This window comes from Stenella coeruleoalba, assembly GCF_951394435.1.
Source record: "Stenella coeruleoalba genome assembly, chromosome: 5".
NCBI lineage: Eukaryota > Metazoa > Chordata > Mammalia > Artiodactyla > Delphinidae > Stenella > Stenella coeruleoalba.
This window is the reverse complement of record NC_137150.1, coordinates 131311804-131331755: the sequence shown is the minus strand read 5'-3', so window position 1 is coordinate 131331755 and position 19952 is coordinate 131311804. Positions and strand designations below refer to the sequence as shown.

At 44.9% G+C, this 19952-nt stretch overlaps 1 protein-coding gene across 8 annotated transcripts in view; it reads left to right on the top strand.

Moving 5' to 3' along the window:
• The window catches only part of TIAM1 (TIAM Rac1 associated GEF 1), a 400681-nt gene that overhangs the window by 15117 nt on the left and 365612 nt on the right, over positions 1-19952 (top strand). The window contains exon 1 of one of the 8 annotated variants that reach the window (XM_079923439.1): positions 11703-13740. The exons of the other annotated variants lie outside the window; for them this stretch is intronic. The gene's annotated coding sequence lies outside the window, so the exon portion shown is untranslated. Of the gene's footprint in view, positions 1-11702; positions 13741-19952 lie in introns of those variants that run through there. 8 annotated transcript variants of the gene reach the window in all.

Below are 19952 nucleotides of genomic sequence, written 5' to 3'. Positions count from 1 at the left end.
AACAACCACAACAACAAAAGTAGGCAAACCAACTAGTTTTTCTGCAATCAGATTTGTAAAGCAACATATATCCCTTGGGTTAGTCTTTGTTTTTGACATAGCATCCCTTCCTTAAATGCCTTCTGTCATTTCAGGTCAGTAGGGAGACCACATAATAATTGTATGGTATCTGTTTCAAGACATTTTCTTTTGAGTTTTATAAAGTAAGTTGGTATTAAACTTTTATCAATTAAGAAAATATAAAAGTAGTGTATATAAAATATAAGCAAGTATGGTTATGTCCATACTTGTTGTTTACGATGGTCACATGTTCCAGTGAGCTAATCACTTACATAACCATCCTCCTGTAATTGAATATTTGTTGTGTTTCTTTTTTTAATCACTATCTTAAGATTCCTTGAAGTTCTTGATGTATACTTTGCTTTTTTCCTTTTTTTTTTTTAAACTTGTTTTTCTCAGGCTAAATTCTCAGGATATGGTATTTGTATTAAATATGACATTTAAAAAATGGCTCTTGACTTGAATTACCAAACTGAAACTGTGCACCTCAGACTGGGACTCGAACCCACGTGGCTGGGATTGGAACCTGGCCAAAACCCATGGTCTTCCAACTGACATCACACACCTGGTTTCAGGACTTAATGAAGGTCAGGTTCTTAATGCCCCCTCTCAGAAAGAATTCAGTGAGAGACAAAGTGATGGGTAAGAAGCGGATTTATTTAGAGAGAGACACATTCCACAGACAGAGTGTGGGCCATCTCAGAAGGTGAGAAAGGCACCGGGGTACGGGATTGTCAGTTTTTATAGGGGTGGGTAATTTCATAGGCTAATGAGTGGGGGGAGTATTCCAGCTATTTCGGGAAGGGGCGGGGATTTCCAGGAATCGGGCCACCGCCCACTTTTTGATCCTTTTGGTTGGCCTTGGAACTGTCATGGCACCTGTGGGTGTGTCATTTAGCTTGCTGATGTGTTACAGTGAGCGTATACTGAGGCTCAAGGTCTAGTGGAAGTCGACTTGTCCGCCATCTTGGACCCATTTGGCTCTAATCAGTTTATGTCATGTCCTCGGGCTATGTCATTCTTTCAAAGGTTGTGCCCTGCCCCCTTCCCTCCTGTTTCAAAACTGCTTTAAACGTTTTGATCAAAAAAAAAAAAAGTCTTGATCAGTTCATATGTGTGAGTATATTAACGTCACCATGCCTAATCTGCACTGGGTCTTAATTATTTAATTTTATTTTGTTACTGTTAACATAATAATAAAGAATCTCTCTCTTTGCTTTTCAGGTAGACTGCACTTTTTGTGTTTATGATTTTGAACATTGTTTCAAGCTTTTAGAAAACACCATTCTTGGCTTATCTCTTAAATCCTTTACATTCTCTGTAGCAAAATAAATAAAATAAAACAAGGAAGAACTTTCTTTGCATTCCTCATCTGGGAGAGAATGAGGTTGAAGCAGAATTGTTCCGAGAGCCTTTCTAGCTTCCAACGTCCTGGTCTTTGGGTTTATGAACCCAAAGTTTAAAAGTGACTGGGATGCAACATTAAGAGTTCTGATGCCCAGGCTGGTGAAATGGTTGTAGATGACCTGTTGCGGCTAGTTTTTCTTTTGTTTGTTTTTTGTTAATAGAGTTTGGTTTATAGAGCAGTTTTAGTTCATAGCAAAATGGAGCCAAAGTTGAGAGAGTTTCCGTATATCCCCTGTCTCCACACATGCACAGCCTGCCCCATGATCGACGGCCCTCACCAGAGTGCTGCATTGGTTACAATCAACGAATCTACACCGACACATCATTACCTAGAATCCATAGTTTACATCAGGGCTCGCGGTTGGTTGGTGCACATTCTGTGTGTTTGGATTAATGTGTAGTGACATATAACTACCATTAGAGTGCCATCTAGTAGTTTCAGTGCCTTAAAAATCCTCTGTGCTCTGCCTGTTCATCTCTCTTTCCCCCCAGCCCCTGGCAACCACTGATCTTTTTGCCATCTCCATAGCCTTGCCTTTTCCAGTGTGTCGTGTATCTGAGTTGTGGCTGGTTTTGAGGACGCTGACATCACTGTTGAGAATCATCCCTCAGGAGTCTTTCCCCACCATTCCCTGCACTTCTACTGTGATTGCCTCTAGATGGGGATTTTAGAGTTGGAGGGATTGATAAGGTCCTCCCAACTCCAGAATCTTCTCTGTGACACCCTGGCTGAGGAATGTCACGTGAGCCTTTGCTGCCATTGTCATTATGGAGCTGAGAGGAGAACAGAAGACCGAGAGGCAGAGAGGCTGGGTTCCAGCCCTGGCTCTGACTTGCATTAGCTGAGTCACCTGCCCTTTCTGAGGCTGGCCCTTCCATTGTCCCTTTGTGGAGTGATGCCAAGTGATGCCTGCTCCCCCGTTGTAGGGTTGACACGAGATACGTGCAGGCTGGCCTTTGTTAACACCAAAGGAAGGTACAAAAGGCAGTCTGAAGAGGCTGATGCTGGGCAGCCTGGTCCTTGGTTGAGCCAGTGAATCGTTAGAAAGTTGTTCCCTGCAGGGAATGGAGGTCTGTCTCCCTGAAACCTCCTCCCGTTGATGCCAGCTGTGTCCTGTTGGGACACAGCCAACCCTGCCCCATAAGCATTTGTGGTTGGCTGTCTTGCCTCCCCCCGTCTCACTCCGGAAGCTCTTTCCAAGCGAAACTTCTCTGCTCCTTCATCTATCCCTTGTATCACGTGGATTCTTCTTCTTCTTCTCCTTCTCTTTTCAGATTCTGTAATATATTTTAGTAGGGAGATGTCAATTTAACTAAAAGCATGAAGACTTTTCTTTTTTCAATTCATTTTGCCTTTTTGTTGACGTATAGTTAGCTTACAATGTTGTGTTAGTTCCAGGTGTACAGCAAAGTGATTCAGTTTTATATATATATATTTCAGATTATTTTCCATTATAGGTTATTACAAGATACTGAACATAGTTCCCTGTACTATGCAGTAGGTCCTTGCTGTTTGTCTATTTTGTGTATAGTAGTTTGTATCTGTTAATCCCATACTCCTAATTTATCCCTCCTCCCCTCCCTTTCCCCTTGGTAACCATAAGTTTGTTTTCTTGGTCTGAGTCTGTTTTTATTTTGTATATAGATTAATTTGTATTATTTTTTAGATTCCACATTTAAGTGATGTCATATAATATTTGTCTTTCTCTGTCTGACTTCACTAAGTATAATATTCTCTTAGGTCCATGCATGTTGCTGCAAGTGGCAATATTTCATTCTTTTTTATGGCTTAGTAGTATTCCATTACACACACACACACAAGCGCACGTATGTATGTATACATATACATACCATATCTTCTTAAGCCAGTCGTCTGTTGATGGGCACTTGAGTTGTTTCCATCACATGGGTTCTTTAGTTCTGTGAACACGCAATTCAGCGTTTCAAATTATGGTATAAAGAAGTGTTGTGGGCTTAATTTTATGCCCTCAAATTCGTATACTGAGGCCCTGACCCCAAAGTACCTCAGAATGTAACTGCCTTTGGAACTAGAGCCTATAAAGAAGTAAGGTAAAATGAGGTCATTAGGGTGGCCCTAATCCAGTCTGACTGGTGTCCTTATAAAAAGAGGAAATTTGGACACATGCACAGACACCAGAGATGCCTGAACACAGAGGCAGGACCAGGTGAGCCCACAGCGAGCAGGCAGCCATCTACAAGATGAGGAGAGAGGCCTCAGGAGAAACCGACCTGCCAGCACCTTGATCTCAGACTTCCCAGCCTCCAGAGCTGCGAGAAAACGCATTTCTGTTGTTTAAGCCGCCCCGTCTGTGGTGCTTTGTTATGGCAGCCGTGGCGGACCAGGACGGGGAGAGAATTCAGTTTTATCCCCATCTTCCCACCTCTTTTCATTTTCACTGTCTTATTGCAGCCCCTTCTACACTTTTCTTATTGAACTTTTTTGGGGAATTAATGAGACTTTCAGATCAAATGCTGCCCTTTATCTTATACTTTCTTCTGGGAAAGAATGAGGAGTCACTTTTTTACAGGTAAATGAGTAATAGTTTTATAAATGGTGTTTAGGACGATGACCGTTAGACTGGCTACCTTTGATAGATCTTTTCTTTTGTTCTGGGCCTTTTTGCTACTTTACACATCACCATTAAGAAATCCTTACTAACAAGGACCTACTGTATAGCACAGGGAACGCTACTCAATATTCTTTTTTTTTTTTTTTTTTTTGCTACACTGCGTGGCACATGGGATCTTAGTTCCCCGACCAAGGAGCGAACCCGTGCTCCCTGCAGTGGAAGCGCAGAATCCCAGCCACTGAACCGCCAGGGAAGTCCCTCTACTCAGTATTCTGTAATAACCTGAATGGGAAAAGAATTTGAAGAAGAATAGATATATGTATATAGATAACTGAATCACTGCGCTGTACACCAGAAACTAATGCAGCATGGTGAATCAACTATACTCCAATATAAGAAAAAGAAAAGAAATCCTTGCGCGGTGGGTATTGCCATTCCATCTGATGGATGAGAAAGTGGGGAAGCAGAGAGAGATGACACGAGCAAGGCCACGCAATGCGGATTTCGTGGATCCACAAAATCTACGTTCAGCAGCCGGTGACGGCACCTGGGCGGTTATGGGGGCTGGGATAGGCTGATTCCATACCCCTCCTCAGATTAGTCCATGTGACCTGCCCTACCGAGCAGACTGTTCATTGTGGAATCCCTAACCCACTCTCGTTTTTCCTCTCATTTAATGCAATCCAATAGCTCAGAGCACTCTGTCAGAGGTAGTTTATTTGGGCAAGACCATTTAGGAATGGCAGAGATTTCCTGTGCAGAGATTTTATATAGGTGATGTGTGTGTGCTTGTGAAGGCAGATGGATGTTTAAGTGTGTGTGAGGCGAAGGACGGCAGACTCCAGGAGCCTGGGGACCACTCAGGGCTGTAACCCTCACTCCCGCACCAGCCGTCCGGCTCCTCCAGGCCTTCTGCGTTTCCCATTTACAGGGCCCTTTCACTGTTATGACACCTGTTTAAATCTGGTGTTTCCATTACGCAGGGCCTGGTAGGTGGCTGGAGTTGGCAGCTGGGCAGGGACCATGTGTGCAGCTCCCAAGCTCAGGCAGATGCCCCTCCTCCCGCCACTTCTCGTGGAAAATCCATTTTTGGTATTTTGTTTCAGTGAGAAAAGCATAAAAATATTTTCAGGGGCCCCCATCTCCCCTACCCTTCTTGCTTGCAGCTAAAATTTCATCCTTTGAGGATGGGGGCCAAATCTCTTTTGAAACAAAGAAAGCACTAATGAAAACATTATTGTCTTCACATTTCTTTTGGGGAAAAAAGATGATTTTTAAAGCACGTTATGTAGACTTTGTTCCGTGAAATTCCGTGACATTAGATTTGCATGGCAACAGCTTTCTGTGTCATTCCCCCCCTAGAATTATCGACATCATCAAGCCAGGAGAGCTTTGCTGTAGACAGGGTGATGTCAGCTCCATTTAGCAGATAGGAAGCTGTTTACCAACAGTTGTATCTATAAATGCTTATTTTTAAAAAAAATCAAAATTGAAATGTAACATGCATGTAGAAAAGTATATATTATTTTAAGTATCTAGCTTGATGAATTTTTATAAATTCATGTAGCCAGCGTTCGGATCCAGAATCAGAACATGCTGAGACCCCACAGCCTCCCTTGTGCCCCTTCCTGGCAGCACGCCTCTAAGAGCAACGTCAATCCTGGCGGTTTCTAACACCATAGAATAAAGTAAGGTGTACATGAAGACGTCATACTCTCACTCTGTCCCTGTTTACCCCCTTCTTTCTACGCCCTCAGCTAACGATATACTTTTCTTGGTTTCTTGTGAATCCTTGCAGGTTTATGTGTTTAGGTAAATAAAGGTGTATATTCTAAATTTTGCACTTTTCCAAGAGATAGCACCCCATCCTCACTCCACGACATCTTGCTGTATATCTTCCCTACGTCTCCCCACTCAGTCCTGCCATTGTTCAGGCCCCTAGGTATTGGGTTGAATATGGTCCCCCTCCCTCCCAAACTCGTGTCCCCTGGAACCTCAAAATGTGTCCTTATTTGGAAACAAGGTCTTTTCTTTGCGGATGTAATTAGTTAAGAGGAGGTCACTGGGGGGGGGGCGGGAAAGCGTAGGGTGGGCCCTAACTCCCATGGTTTCAGACTCAGAGACACAGACACACGGGAGAAGGCTGTGATGGTGGAAGCAGGAATCGGAGTGATGTCCCGACAAGCTGTGGGCTGCCGGAAGCCGCCAGAAGCTGGAAGAGAAGCTGGAAGAGACAGAGAAGGATCCTTTCCTAGAGCCTCTGGAGGGAGTGCAGCCCTGCTGACACCTTCATCCTGGACTTTTAACCTCAGAACCAAGACAGTGAACTTGCATCGTTTTCAGCCACCCAGTTTGCGGCACTTTGTTTTGGAAGCTGTAGCACACTAATACACTCTCCTCACCCTCTCTCCCGAAGCGTGCGTCCGCCTCCCCACCGTCTCGTCTTTACACCTCGGCGCATTTTCCCCGTGGACTCAGCTGTCCCTCTAAAATGTGTGTGATCATGTCCCTCTATCAGAGTCCCCATTGTTTACCAGATGAAGTCCAAGCTTCTTGGCCTGGTGTCTGTCCCCGGTGCCGTCCCTTCTGCCTCACATCTTGCTCACCCCAGCCTTGCCCCTTCAACCCTGAGGTGGACACACATTGGCAGCTGCCAGCAGGGTGGCTGTGCCTGGATTGAAGGGCACTGGGGTGATACTGAATTTGATGCACGTAGATGGCTCTTCTGGGCTCCAGTGGTCCACCACTGTCCTCACGGCACCCTTCATGGAAGGGTTCTTGCACTTAAATTATTGATACTTTCCTGGCCTCCAAGGTGATCCAGGTTGCAGCCTTTGCTGAGAAATTCACAAACACAACTTGCTCCCGTGTGTGCCGGTACTGGGCCATAGAGGGAAGGGCAGTAACCCAGAGCTGGACGGCTGGGTTTGTCCTGTCTGCTTGGCCACTTACTAACAGAATGACCTTGAACAATTTATATTCTTACTCCATGCCTCAGTTTTCTCATCTGTCAAATGGGGATGATAATAGTACCTACCTCATAGGGCTGTTGTGAGGAGTAGATGAGTTAATTCCTATAGATGTTTCCAGAGGGCCTGGCCCCTAGTAAGAGCTCAAGAAGCTCTTTGCTGAGCTGGATTTCTCTCCTTCTGGTCTCGTCTGGCTTACTTTTTAAGGCTCAGAGCAGGCACCGTCAGCTCTAGAAAGCCTTTTGGGACCTTCTCTGCTGGCATAATAATGCATTGTCTTCAGTTAATCTGTTGAGGCCCTGAAGTCCTTGAGGGCATGCCCATTCTAGACCTCGGTCAATGCCATTCCTAGCATGGGACCTCGTACGCCTTCAGTTTGGTGCTTTCTTAGGAAAAGAATGAGTAATGAATTGACTGTCTTCCCAGGTGTCACACAGTGGATCATGCCAGGGCTGTATTTCAGACTCTGAAGTCAGCTGAAAAGCCTTGTCTGGGGGCCTTTCTGTGCCCACGGGAGGTGTGGGGAGCGTCTAAGCTCTATGTGAGATCACGGTGATGGGAAGCAGGAAAGATCTTGGTGGAGAAGCAGCCTGCGGGCTGACTTAACAATTAAAGGGACTTGCCACCGTCCCGAAGCTCCTGTGGGATCTGAGAGACCCGGGTCTTTTTTACTTTTATTTTTATTTATTTATTTGTTTATGTTTGGCCACGCCATGCAGGTTGTAGGATCTTAGTTCCCTGACCAGGGGTTGAACGTGGGCCGTCGCCAGTGAAAGTGTGGAGTCCTAACCACTGGACCGCCAGGGAAATCCCGATTTTTATTTATTTTTAAATTTTTAAAAAACATAAAATAACTTGGCTTTGAGTTTTTAAAATGACTACCTTATATATACATAAATCATCTGGACCCCTGATGTTCAAACTAGACTATAGTGATCAAGTGATGACTAATGGTTGGGTGACTTGGTCCATAGGAAACTGGTGGAAAAGAGAAACATTTCATCCTGAATTCTTTAGATTCTGATCTGTTCCCTACCTGGTTCGGAAAGTGAGGAAGGAGGGTGTCCTGGGGTGGGAACACTCTGCACCCAGGCTGGGCATAGACACTGTTAGAACGCATCCCTGTGAACAACTCTTCACAACTGTGCATCTTACTGGGAGTCAAGCTCCGTGAAATGGAGAAAATAGGCAAAAAAGGAAATGTAAAATAGAACGTTGGAAAAGGGGAGTTCTTGCACTGGAAATGCTCCCTACATCATGTTTTTTTTTTTCTTTTTTTTGGCCGTGCCACGTGGCTTGTGGGATCTTAGTTCCCCGACCAGGGATCGAACCCGTGCCCCCTGCAGTGGAAGCTCGGAGTCCTAACCACTGGACCGCCAGTGAAGTCCTGTTCCTTATTTGTTGTTTGTGCAACATTTGGTTGAAGAACAGGCCATGCGGATGCTTGGATGCTGTGATGCTGGCCTGGGTGACACACTGCACCACGGCCTTCATGGCACGGGCTGGGGCGAGTGGGGACCTGGGTTTTTCGATGGCGGGCCGAGCTCATTCCCAACCCCACAGGGCCTCAAATAGGGCCATCTTTCCACAAAGCTCTGTAAAGCTTGGTGTCCATACCTTTCATGAATTTTAAGGAATCAGAGCTAATTTAAATATGCTTCAGCTTTTAGGTGATATAAAAAAAAACTGGGTGAAGAAGAACTTCCTGCATCAACTTAGAGCAAGAAGGACCCTGAGAAGAACTGTCAAGCAGTGCAAATACCCTGACAGTGATTGTTTTTTTAGGATTCTTTGGACGGTGAAGACTCAGTGACGGGCAGGCAGAAATTAAGATTCTTAAGCGCTGATTTTGGTTGCGTTGGTTTGTCCTGGAACTTAGAACAGGGCAGGCTGTTAACTCAGGGGGCTCAGTTTCCTGTAGTTAAAGATGCTTGGTTTCTCAATGCAGGCACTGAAAGTTAACGACTTTTTAATAAGGCCAGATGATCCACAAAAGAAAAGACGTCCTGGCCCGCCTGTTGGGCTTAGAAGTTAATAGTGAGTTCGGAAACGTTTTGTTTCAGCCGCTACTGTGGTTTCTTGTACCTAGGAGGTGCTCAATAAATATCTCGTGTTTTCTGTTCTATTGAGGATTATTAGGTCTTTGGATCTGAAAATCGGGACCCTGGCGAGGTTCTCCTGATTCTAGGTGGCTATTTCTGACAGAACGAAGGTTGTGTTTGCCCCTTGGGGTGGGGGTGGGGCTGAGTGAAAGAAAAATTCAGCATATCCTATGATTAGACACTTAAGAGATCAGGAGTCCTTGGGACTTCCCTGGTGGTTCAGCGATTAAGACTCCGCGTTCCCAATGTAGGGGACCCGGGTTCGATCCCTGGTCAGGGAACTACAGCCCGCATGCCACACCTAAAGATCCCCCATGCCGCAAAGAAGATTCTGCGTGTCCCAACTAAGACCCAGCGCAGCCAAATAAATAAGTATTTTTTTAAAAAAGAGAGAGATCGGGAATCCTTCATACTTCAGAAACTCTTTATCTAATCTCATTGCCTCCTGGCCACACATAGAGCATCTGTAGCTGTACTGCCCACTGTGGTGGCCACTAGCCACGTGGGGCTACTGTCCTTGAAATATGGGTTGTCTGATTTCTCCAAAGAGGACATACAGATGGCCAATAGGCACAGGAAAAGATGCTAAACATCGATAATTACTAGAGAAATGCAGATCAAAACTACAATGAGGTACCACCTCACATCGGTCAGTAGGACCATCATTAAAAAGTCTACAAATAACACATGATGGAGAGGGTGTGGAGAAAAGGGAACCCTCCTACACTGTTGGTGAGAATGTAAATCGTATGCAGCCACAATGGAAAATAGTATGGAGTTCCTCAAAAAACTGAAAATAGAGTTGCCATATGATCTAGCAGTCCCACTCCTGGGCATATACTCAGATAAAACTATAATTCGAAAAGTTACATGCACCCCTATGTTCATAGCAGCGCTCTTCACAGTAGCCAAGATATGGAAACAACCTAAATGTCCACTGACAGATGAATGGATAAAGAAGATGTGTACATATATATAAAAAAGAATGAAATAATGCCATTTGCAACAACATAGATGGAAGATGGACCTAGAGATTATCATACTAAGCAGAGTAACCCAGAAAAAGACAAATACCGTATGATATCACATATATGTGGAATCTAAAGTACAATACAAATCAACATATCTACGAAACAACAGACTCACAGATACAGAGAACAGACTTGTGGTTGCCAAGGGAGAGGCGGGTAGGGGAGGGAAGGAATGGGAGTTTGAGATTAGCAGATGCAAACTATTATATGGAGGATGGATAAACAACAAGGTCCTGTTGTATAGCACAGGGAACTACATTCAGTGTTCTGTGACAAACCATAATGGAAAAGAATATGAAAAAGAATGTATATATATATATATATATATATGTATAACTGAGTCACTTTGTTGTGCAGAAGAAATGAACACAACATTGTAAGTCAACTATACTTCAATAAAATAAAATTAAAAAAAAGACATATGGGTGGTCTGAATTATTTGTGCTGTGAGCATAAACTGCAGCCCAGGTTTCAAAAACTGAGTAGAAAAGAGAAGAATGTAAGATAGCTCATGAATAATTTTATATTGATTTATTATATAATAATTTATTATATGTTAAAATAATATTGGTGATATACGCGGTTGAATAAAATAGGTTATTAATTTAACCTTTTCACTTGTTAAAAATGTAGCTCCTAGAACATTGAAGATGTTTTTTATTGGATAGCACCGGTCACCACGGCTGCTCTTGTATCTTCCCAGGATCACCTGCTAGAGTGGGTGGAGTCTCTCTTATTTCAGGAATCTCTTAGTTCTGACGGGCTCTCCAAAGTGTGTTTGAAGCCAGGCTGTGGCTGGCTTCAAAATGACAAATGGAAGGGAGAGCGACTTACAGTGAGTTTTCATAACCAGCTCCCTGGAAGGACAGAGGAATTTTCTCTGCAGCAGAAAATTAATTAAGGCAAATTTAGATGATCGGGTAGACACCCTAGCAGCACATTTTATGGATAATAATAGCATTGCGTATTTAATTGCTTGACTTCCTTTTAAAAGCTTAAGAATAAAGAAGTAAGAGTCGTCATAAAATCCTAAAATAGTTTTAAGAGAAATTAATCATGAGTGTAGAAGCAGTAGCATAGTGAAGGAGCGGAGGTGCAGTGTATCATGACGAGATCTCATGCATTGCTTTGTCGTATGCATAATAGTCCATCGGTGTTGGGCTGTTCGGGGGAGGCATCCAAGATTGTGCCTGGTTGTAGTTGTTTTCGAGGGATGTTTCTCTGCCTTCTCCACTCCTGCCCCATGGCCGAATAATTCGTTAGTCCTTGCATCATTAAACTGCATGTAGAAGAATGAACTTGATGCCTATTTGCGCGGCTCGCTGTTGGTTTCATGTTTATTTCCCTCGCTGTTGGTTGCTGATTTGTTTCTCCTGATCGATGCCAAAATCCTTGCAAGGGGAGATCTTGTTTTATATTTTTAACTCCTGTATTGTTGAACATAAAATAACATGTTCAGTTTGTGTTTGTTAATGGCTATAGTTTCTGGTTCATTAAAAAAAGACCAGGGCTTCCCTAGTGGCTCAGTGGTTGAGAGTCCACCTGCCGATGCAGGGGACGCGGGTTCGTGCCCCGGTCCGGGAAGATCCCACATGCCGCGGGGCGGCTGGGCCCGTGAGCCATGGCCGCTGAGCCTGCGCGTCCGGAGCCTGTGCTCCGCAACGGGAGAGGCCACAACAGTGAGAGGCCCGCGTACCGAAAAAAAAAAAGAAAGCAGATCATTCATTTTGCTTCTTATCTGCCCTCTTTCCCCTTCTGAACCCACTCTCTCCATTCTTTTCACCATCACTCTCCCTGCTTTTTTTCCTCTAAGGTATAGGTCACATGGAGAAGTCCTAAAAAAATGCATGTTCAGCTGGCCTGGCTGCACCTTTTTTTTTTTTTTTTTTTAAACCAATAAAGCCTTGCCTTAACTGAGTGTCACTTTATTTATTTATTTATTTTTATTTGGCCACCTCTCCCCTTCCTTCTGCACAGCCTCCTCTCACTAAGGCAGCCGCAGGGCTGGAAGGCCCTCACGTGGTACCCAGTGGCTGGCTCACAGCACAGACTTGCCTTGGACAAGAGCCAGACCCAGGGTTGGAGCTGGGCAAACACTATTGCAGCAGGGAGCCGATTGGAAGGAGGCCCAGGGTGGAGTACCCATGGGCTCAGTGGAGGCCTGGTTTTACTTAAGATATTCCAAACAGTGAAGGGGGAGTAAACAGTTTGCTAATTAAATCTGGAGGTGGCAGAAAATTTGGAGGTGTTGCAAAGCCCTGTGCACACAGAGGACGTTGGGAGAACACAAAGAGCTGTAGAAAAGGTGAGGCAGGGCTTGGGGAGATGAGATTCTGCCTGGAAAAGTACAAGCCGCCATCTGGAGAGAAATTAGCCATGGTAGTGTGCTCTGTGGGGTGTAAGTCAGTGGCGCTGTGATTGACTTGGAGCCAGAACTGTTAAGTTCTGTTTCTTGTTCTTGATAGTCAGTAGTAGTCGTTTATTTTTTTTGACCCCTAAATTTATTACTCAGGAGTAGGGCCAGCCCTGCTGTGTTTATAAGGCCCGGCCTTAAAGGTAAACTGATAAGAGGTGTGTTCCTCTAAAATCATTTGCTCGTTTGCTTCCATTTGCTTTGTCTCTGGACCCCGAGGGTGGCCAGGGGTCCAGGATCTTGGAGGTTGGTTCTAGGAACTGGAAGCGTGGCTGACCAGCTGGTGGGAGCAGCTGCCCACTCAGTGTGGATCAGAAGGCGCCCTGCTTCTGGGTGTGTGTCCGCCAGCAGGGATCCTGCCATCGGTCCCTGGGGTACCCGACAGTTTATAGGTTTATAGATCTCCCGCCTTCACGGCCCTGCGGCTTCCTAGGAGCTTCATAATCATATGCATAATGCTTTAGTGCTCTGAGCCAACTTGCATTTGCCAGTTTGAAAAACGACAGTCTTATGATGGGAAACAGGATTACCTCGAGGGTGAAGAGCAGCGACTTGGGGAGCTAGATGTCTGTTCAGGTCTCTGGGCGATCTTGGCCAAGTTGCTTCATTTCTCAGCCTCAACTTCCTTATCTGTAAAATGGCCCGACAGTTAGAGATGTAGATAGAGACCTTTGCTTGGGAGTGAACTTCAGCTGTAAAAACATTAACTGTCCCTGAACTCAGTATAGATCATACTCAGAACCTTTTCAATATGAGTTCAGAGGAGACCCTACCAGATGAGGTTGCCCTGGGAGATGGCATTGACACTAGATAAGAACTGGGAGAAAAATGGTGACGTCAAGCACAGCAGAGCTGATGCAGGACAGAGTTTCACATTTGAGTTTCCTGATGTGGTTGTATCAATGCTATATTATCTTCTTGCCTTCCGACATGTGAGAGTAAATAAATGTTTGCAGGGGGGGTTACATAAGCAATGATAGCTCCTTACTTAAGCAAAGATGATGACCAGTAAATGATGTGACGTCCTTGATGGAGGTGAGGGAAACTGACAGGGGTCACAGAGGGTCGACTCTTCCCCCTGAGAGCATCTTGCATTGGCTCTTGTGGACACTCGCCTGAGAAGAAAGGGGCCTGAGAGAGGCTTTCCGTGGAACTGAAGGAGGAAAGGTGAGTAAGTTGGAGGTTATAGGCTTCAAGTTTATAAACACGTCTGTATAGCGGCTTTGCAATGCCTGTCGCTCTCTACATTTGAAGAGGAACTATTTTGGGGAGAGGAGGATTGTTGGATGGGTGACCTAATTTGTTTCCTTTGTTTCCTTCTGGCCTGAACTGGGCAGGCAACCCTGACCCACAAGGTCTTAAACTGCCTGAAAGGAAATCCATTTGCTGATAGAGAAGATATACTTGGAGATAAAGAAGAGAATGTTTTGCTGACAGCTTCCGCTGCTTGGTTCTGGCTTTAGTCAAAGTATTAAAGAGCTGGTGACTGGACCACACTCCTCCAGTGTCTGAAATCTTACCCTTGGAACTCAAGCCAGACCATAATTACAGTGGTTATTGTTTCTTAATTGTTTTATCTGCATTCGCTTTCTCTCCCTAATCCAATGAGGTTGAGGACTCTGAGGGCAGAGTTCATGACTCCACTTTCCACCATGACTGGACTCAATAAATACCTGGCTGAAGGGTTAAAGAGGGATTTAACTTCCATAATTTATATTCTTCCTGTTTCCTAAAAGGACATAATGAATACAAGTGAATTTTTATCTGGAGAAATATTTTATTTATTTATCTATCTATCTATCTATCTATCTTACAAGACATGTATGTTAAGTAGATTGTATTTATTTGGCCACACTGTGAGACATGTGGGATCTTAATTCCCTGACCAGGGATCAAACCTGTACCCCCCACAGTGGAAGTGTGGTGTCTTAACCACTGGACCGCCAGGGAAGTCCCTGGAGAAATATTTTATTTATTATTATTTTTTAATAAATTTATTTTATTTGTTTATTTTTGGCTGCTTTGGGTCTTCATTGCTGCACGCGGGCTTTCTCTAGTTGCAGCGAGTGGGGGCTACTCTTCGTTGCAGTGCACGGGCTTCTCATTGTGGTGGCTTCTCTTGTTACGGAGCACGGGCTCTAGGCGTGTGGGCTTCAGTAGTTGTAGCACGTGGGCTCTGTAGTTGTGGCTCGTGGGCTCTAGAGCACAGGCTCAGCAGTTGTGGCGCACGGGCTTAGCTGCTCCGCGGCATGTGGGATCTTCCCCGACCAGGGCTCGAACCCGTGTCCCCTGCATTGGCAGGCGGATTCTTAACCACAGCACCACCAGGGAAGCCCTGGAGAAATATTTTAAATACAAGTCGGTATACTTAGCGCCTTGGTATTCCTGCCTACTCTGGAAGAAATATCTTTATTGATCATCACTCCCTTCATCCCCCTTCAGTCCCTACTCTCCCTAGTAATCTAGTTCTTTCTGTGAATGAATGACTTGGTGTTTAAATACTGAGGTCTCATCCACCATCCACCCCCTTCTGTGCTGGGAAGCTTAGAATCATCCCTGTTTGAGGCTTCCCATCTCAGATATATTAACCCTGTCATGCGTGTATCGACAGACTGTTGGGATGAACTGACGCGGAGCTTCCAGTCTGTTTCTGTTTGTGTAGGCAAGGGAGACATTTTCTTGGGGGAGAATTTCTTTCTGAAGGACCGTGATGGGCTTGGTCAGAGACGAGCATTGGGAGACTGTTGACTGGCCACTAGGAGCTTAGGGGGTGGAGACTGGGAGACGGGAGATGTGGAGGAGGTTCCAGTTTGGGGTTGGACTTGCTGACCTCTGAGATCCTTTCTATACCTTCGGGAGGGTCAGCACTTGCCCAGGAGTAAATGACTACAGTCGGGAAAGTTAGCTCTGAGATCCATCAGGGCAAAGGGGGAACTGGCAAAAATGCCTGCTTTTTGCTTCCTAGATCTGCATGCTCTTTGTTTTTATTTTATTTTTTTAATTTTTATTTTATACTGGAGTATAGTTGATTAACAGTGCAGTGTTAGTTTCAGGTGTACAGCCAAACGATTCAGTTAGACATATATCTATTCTTTTTCAAATTCTTTTCCCATTTAGGTCATTCCAGAGTACTGAGCAGAGTTCCCTGTGCTCTACAGTAGGTCCTTGTTGGTTATCTGTTTTAAATATAGCAGTGTGTACACTGCATGCTCTTTGAATGTGTTATTCATCTTTGTCTTGACCTTAGTGGGTACTCAATAACTGTTTGTTATTGAAATCATAAATTGGAGCTTTAAATTGCCTCTGCCAAGCGTCGAGACCTTTTATTTTTAGAAGTTTCCACGAGGCATTGTAAGTGTGGCACAGGTTTCCTGCAAAGTTGAGAGGCAGGTAACCTGCCCGAAGAGTCTAATAACTTGGGTTTCCCCCATCCTCTCTCTACCGAAACTTGCTTTCTAGCAAATGCCTGTGTCAGCACGAATGCTTTCCAGTGGGTGGGATGAGGGGTCTCAGTTCAAGGCGAGGCCAGGAGACCCAGGCTGCTAGGTTAACAGAGACAGGAGGTATGAGGAATTTGGTGGGGGGCTCTGTATTGCTTTGGGGAGCTTCTAGCTCCAGCTTTTGCTGGGGTGACACAAGAGTGTGTCAAATGGATTCTCTGTGCTGGAACCTGCTTCTCAGGTGCCTCGTCCCGAGTGGGTGGCCTGGACATCTTTGGAAGTTCTTAAAAGTTTGACAGAAGAGCAAGATCAAGAAACACACGGAGAGGGCTTCCCTGGTGGCGCAGTGGTTGAGAGTCCGCCTGCTGATGCAGGGGACACGGGTTCGTGCCCCGGTCTGGGAAGATCCCACATGCCGCGGAGCGGCTGGGCCCGTGAGCCATGGCCGCTGAGCCTGCGCGTCCGGAGCCTGTGCTCCACAACGGGAGAGGCCACAATAGTGAGAGGCCCGTGTACCACAAAAAAAAAAAAAAAAAAAAAGAAACACAGAGACCACAAGCTTTTGAGATTCCCACACAGATGCTATGAAGGTAAAGTACATGAAGATCTATGTGACCTCAAACTCACCAGAAGGATTCCCTTATGGGCCTCGAGGTCTGTGTGAAAGTTGAGAAGCGTCGTCATATTGTCTTAGAAGGAAGGGGAGTCATGGGACTTCCTGGGCGACTTCCTCTCCAGGTGATCTAGTGAATAGTTCTTTCTCTATTCAGATTGACTTAAAAGGTGTAGAAGGTCATTAATTTGCTAAATGAACTCAGCTCATAGTGCCCCTGACCACAGACAAAATAGTTACATGTAAGCTGGTCTAGACGTTTCCAGAAGTTTCCGCAATGCAGGATGCATTCAACAGAGTCAGTCAAAACAGGTGACTGGGCCTTTGACCTCATTTGGTTGTGCTGCCTGCTCTCCACTGCTTCTACTTTCTTTCCATTCTTCCCCCTTCTCAGTCTGCTGCTGAGAGAACGCACATCTGATCCTGTTTGGTAACTCACCTGCCTCCAGGCCCAGTGGTGCTGCATGGGCGTCACCTCTGCCAGCCAGGCCTAAAAGCACAGCACGGTGGTAAGTGCCCAGGTGATGAGGTCAGGTAGACCAGGTTTGCAGTTACCAAGTGATGAGGCCAAGCTGACCAGATTCACTTGGGTCAGCAATTTTACATCTCGCCCCCTCAAATTCTATCTTCACATGGAAGATGGGGGATAATAAATGTCCCTGGTGTAGGGGTTAATAGCACGGCTCTGGGACCAAGCTGCCTGGGTTTGAATCTGCCCTATCACTGTGAGCTGTGTGATTTGGGGCAGGTCACTTGACTCTGCCTCAGTTGGCTCATCTGTAAAATAGGATTGTTGGGAGGAGTCAATGGCTCCTCCCAGATATGCTAAAAGCCTGGGATAGTGCAAGGCGGACATTAAGTGTTGTGTAAGTTTTTGCTCTAATGAATTACCTGAAGGGGCATTACATGAGCAGATGGAATATAAAACACTTGGGCAGAGTGTGGGCTCAATACACTTCAGCTCATTTGCTTGTTAATCTTGGCAGAGAATAAATTCCGATTATATTTCCTCATTTCCTATTGGATCTTCCATTTTCCTGTTTCAGAGCTCTCAGGATCAAAACCAGCACCAGCAAATGAAGGGAAATCTTGTTGCTTGTTGCCATGTAGCAAGGGGAGAGCACTGGGCTTTGGAGTTAGACAGAATAGACTTTTTTATTTTTATTTTTTGCGTTACGCGGGCCTCTCACTGCTGTGGCCTCTCCCGTTGTGGAGCACAGGCTCCGGACGCGCAGGCTCAGCGGCCATGGCTCACGGGCCCAGCCGCTCCGCGGCACGTGGGATCTTCCCGGACCGGGGCACGAACCTGTGTCTCCTGCATCGGCAGGCGGACTCCCAACCACTGCGCCACCAGGGAAGCCCCAGAACAGACTTTTGAGTCCTGGTTCTGACATTGACTAGCCATGAAATTTGACCCTGAGTTTGTTTCACCTGAGCAATGGGAATTAGGATACTTGGAGGCGAAGCTGGGTATGTAGTATTATCCATTTTATTGGTGAGCGGACAGGTTCAGAGATTTGCCCACAGTCACACAGTTAGCCTAGAAGCTCTACAGACTGTGTCCAGGGTTGTCCTGGAGTTCTGTTATTTCATTGCACCATCCTCTGAAATAATGGTCTTTTTCTGCTTTTTCAAAGTCTAGACATTTTCCTTAAAAGAGTCTTACCTGAGCGGTTCATGTGACTTGTCTCAGTTGAGAAGGGGTTTCTGCTGCTTATAGAAATGCGTTGTGTTCCCGCAGAACTGTCTTAATTGCCCTATTTGGGACTTTTTTTTGCAAAAGCATTTAACTCTTCAGTTCATTAACTATATTTAGTGAAAATTGCACCTAATAAAGTTTTGGGGCACTCTTTTTATGTCTTAGTGCTGTAGCTCTGTTGTTTGATAACATTGTAGAGAGAAAATAAATATAACTTAGATGTTTTATTTGACTTACTTCTCTTTGTTGGTACCTTTGGTAAGGTGTGAAAAACTGAAAAGAGAAATCTTATTTTGCAGTGGAGTTACTGCTGTTTAAAAAACGGTGTTGGGTGCCAGGACAAAGCTGTTCAAAGCCCCGAATGGTAATGGTCCACTGAGAATGGTTGAGAATGTGCTACAATTTAAAAATTTGTTTTACAGGTGGATGAAGAATTACAGTGGCTGCTCCTAAACTTAAACAATAGATTTTGTGGTCGTAGCTTAAAAGCGTGTCACGTTGGGCTCCTGGGTGGTATAGTTACTGGAATGGGGAAACAAAATTGTCATTTTTTTTTTTTTTTGGCCACACCACACAGCTTGCAGGATCTTAGTTCCCCGACCAGGGATTGAACCCGTGCCCTCGGCAATGAAAGCTCGAAGTCCTAACCACTGGACCGCCAGGGAATTCCCTTAATTTGCTATTTAAATTGGTTGAAGCGAAAGAAACTTCTAGTTATCACTATTTTCAACTATTGATATGTTACTGCCAATGATGCCATTTGGATAAAACTGTGCACAGAGGACTGCGTCAGTTGAAAAAATGGGTCTTCGAAATGTTGCAGACCATTGGTGCTTGAGCATCCTTTTAGAGGACTGGTGGTCCATTTCACTCACTACTGAGCCTGAGGCTTAGAAGCAATGGCTTCCCTAGAACATAAGTGTGTTCAGTAATTTCATGGTAGGGACATTATGTATTTCTTAACAACTGGAGTTTTTGCTCACCTTTACTTCTTAGAGGTTCAGTTGCATATGTGTGTTTCACATCATCCTTTGTGATGTGAAAACCAAGGCTCAGAGAGGTTAAGTAATTTGCCCAAGGTCACACAGAAGTGAGTACTGGAGCCTTCTGTTTTCTGAAATTCCAGAATATGAACTTTAAAAAAAACTCTAGAAACTGTTTTTTTTTTTTGGGAGGGGGGCGCTGCGGGTGAGTAATTTAAACTAAGACTTCCAGCTTGGTATTTTGCCAACTTTCTGTTATTTCTTGTTATCTGACCATAAAATAGAAAGCCAACCTCATTAAGAATTTTAGGATGAGGGTTTTTTTTTTCAGAGAAGATGGCAAAGTTGAGGTAATTAAGACTAAATCTAACAATCTATCCCTTCTTAAGAAGTTCAGGAATAATAAGCAGGCATAAAGCCACTTGATGTGTGAGTTCATGTACTTAGGGAAGGAGACGAAGCAAGCAAGCATCGTTTATTAAGCACCTGCTCTGTGGCGGGCTGTGTTCTTTCACTCATGCTGTGTATAAACCGCTGACGTTAGTAAGGTGTGGGTCCTTTCCAGGATTTATTGTCTCATTATGAAGCAGGTGTTGCTTCACCCATGGAAAAGGTGGCAGAAGCCTGGGGGGTTTTTAATTGGT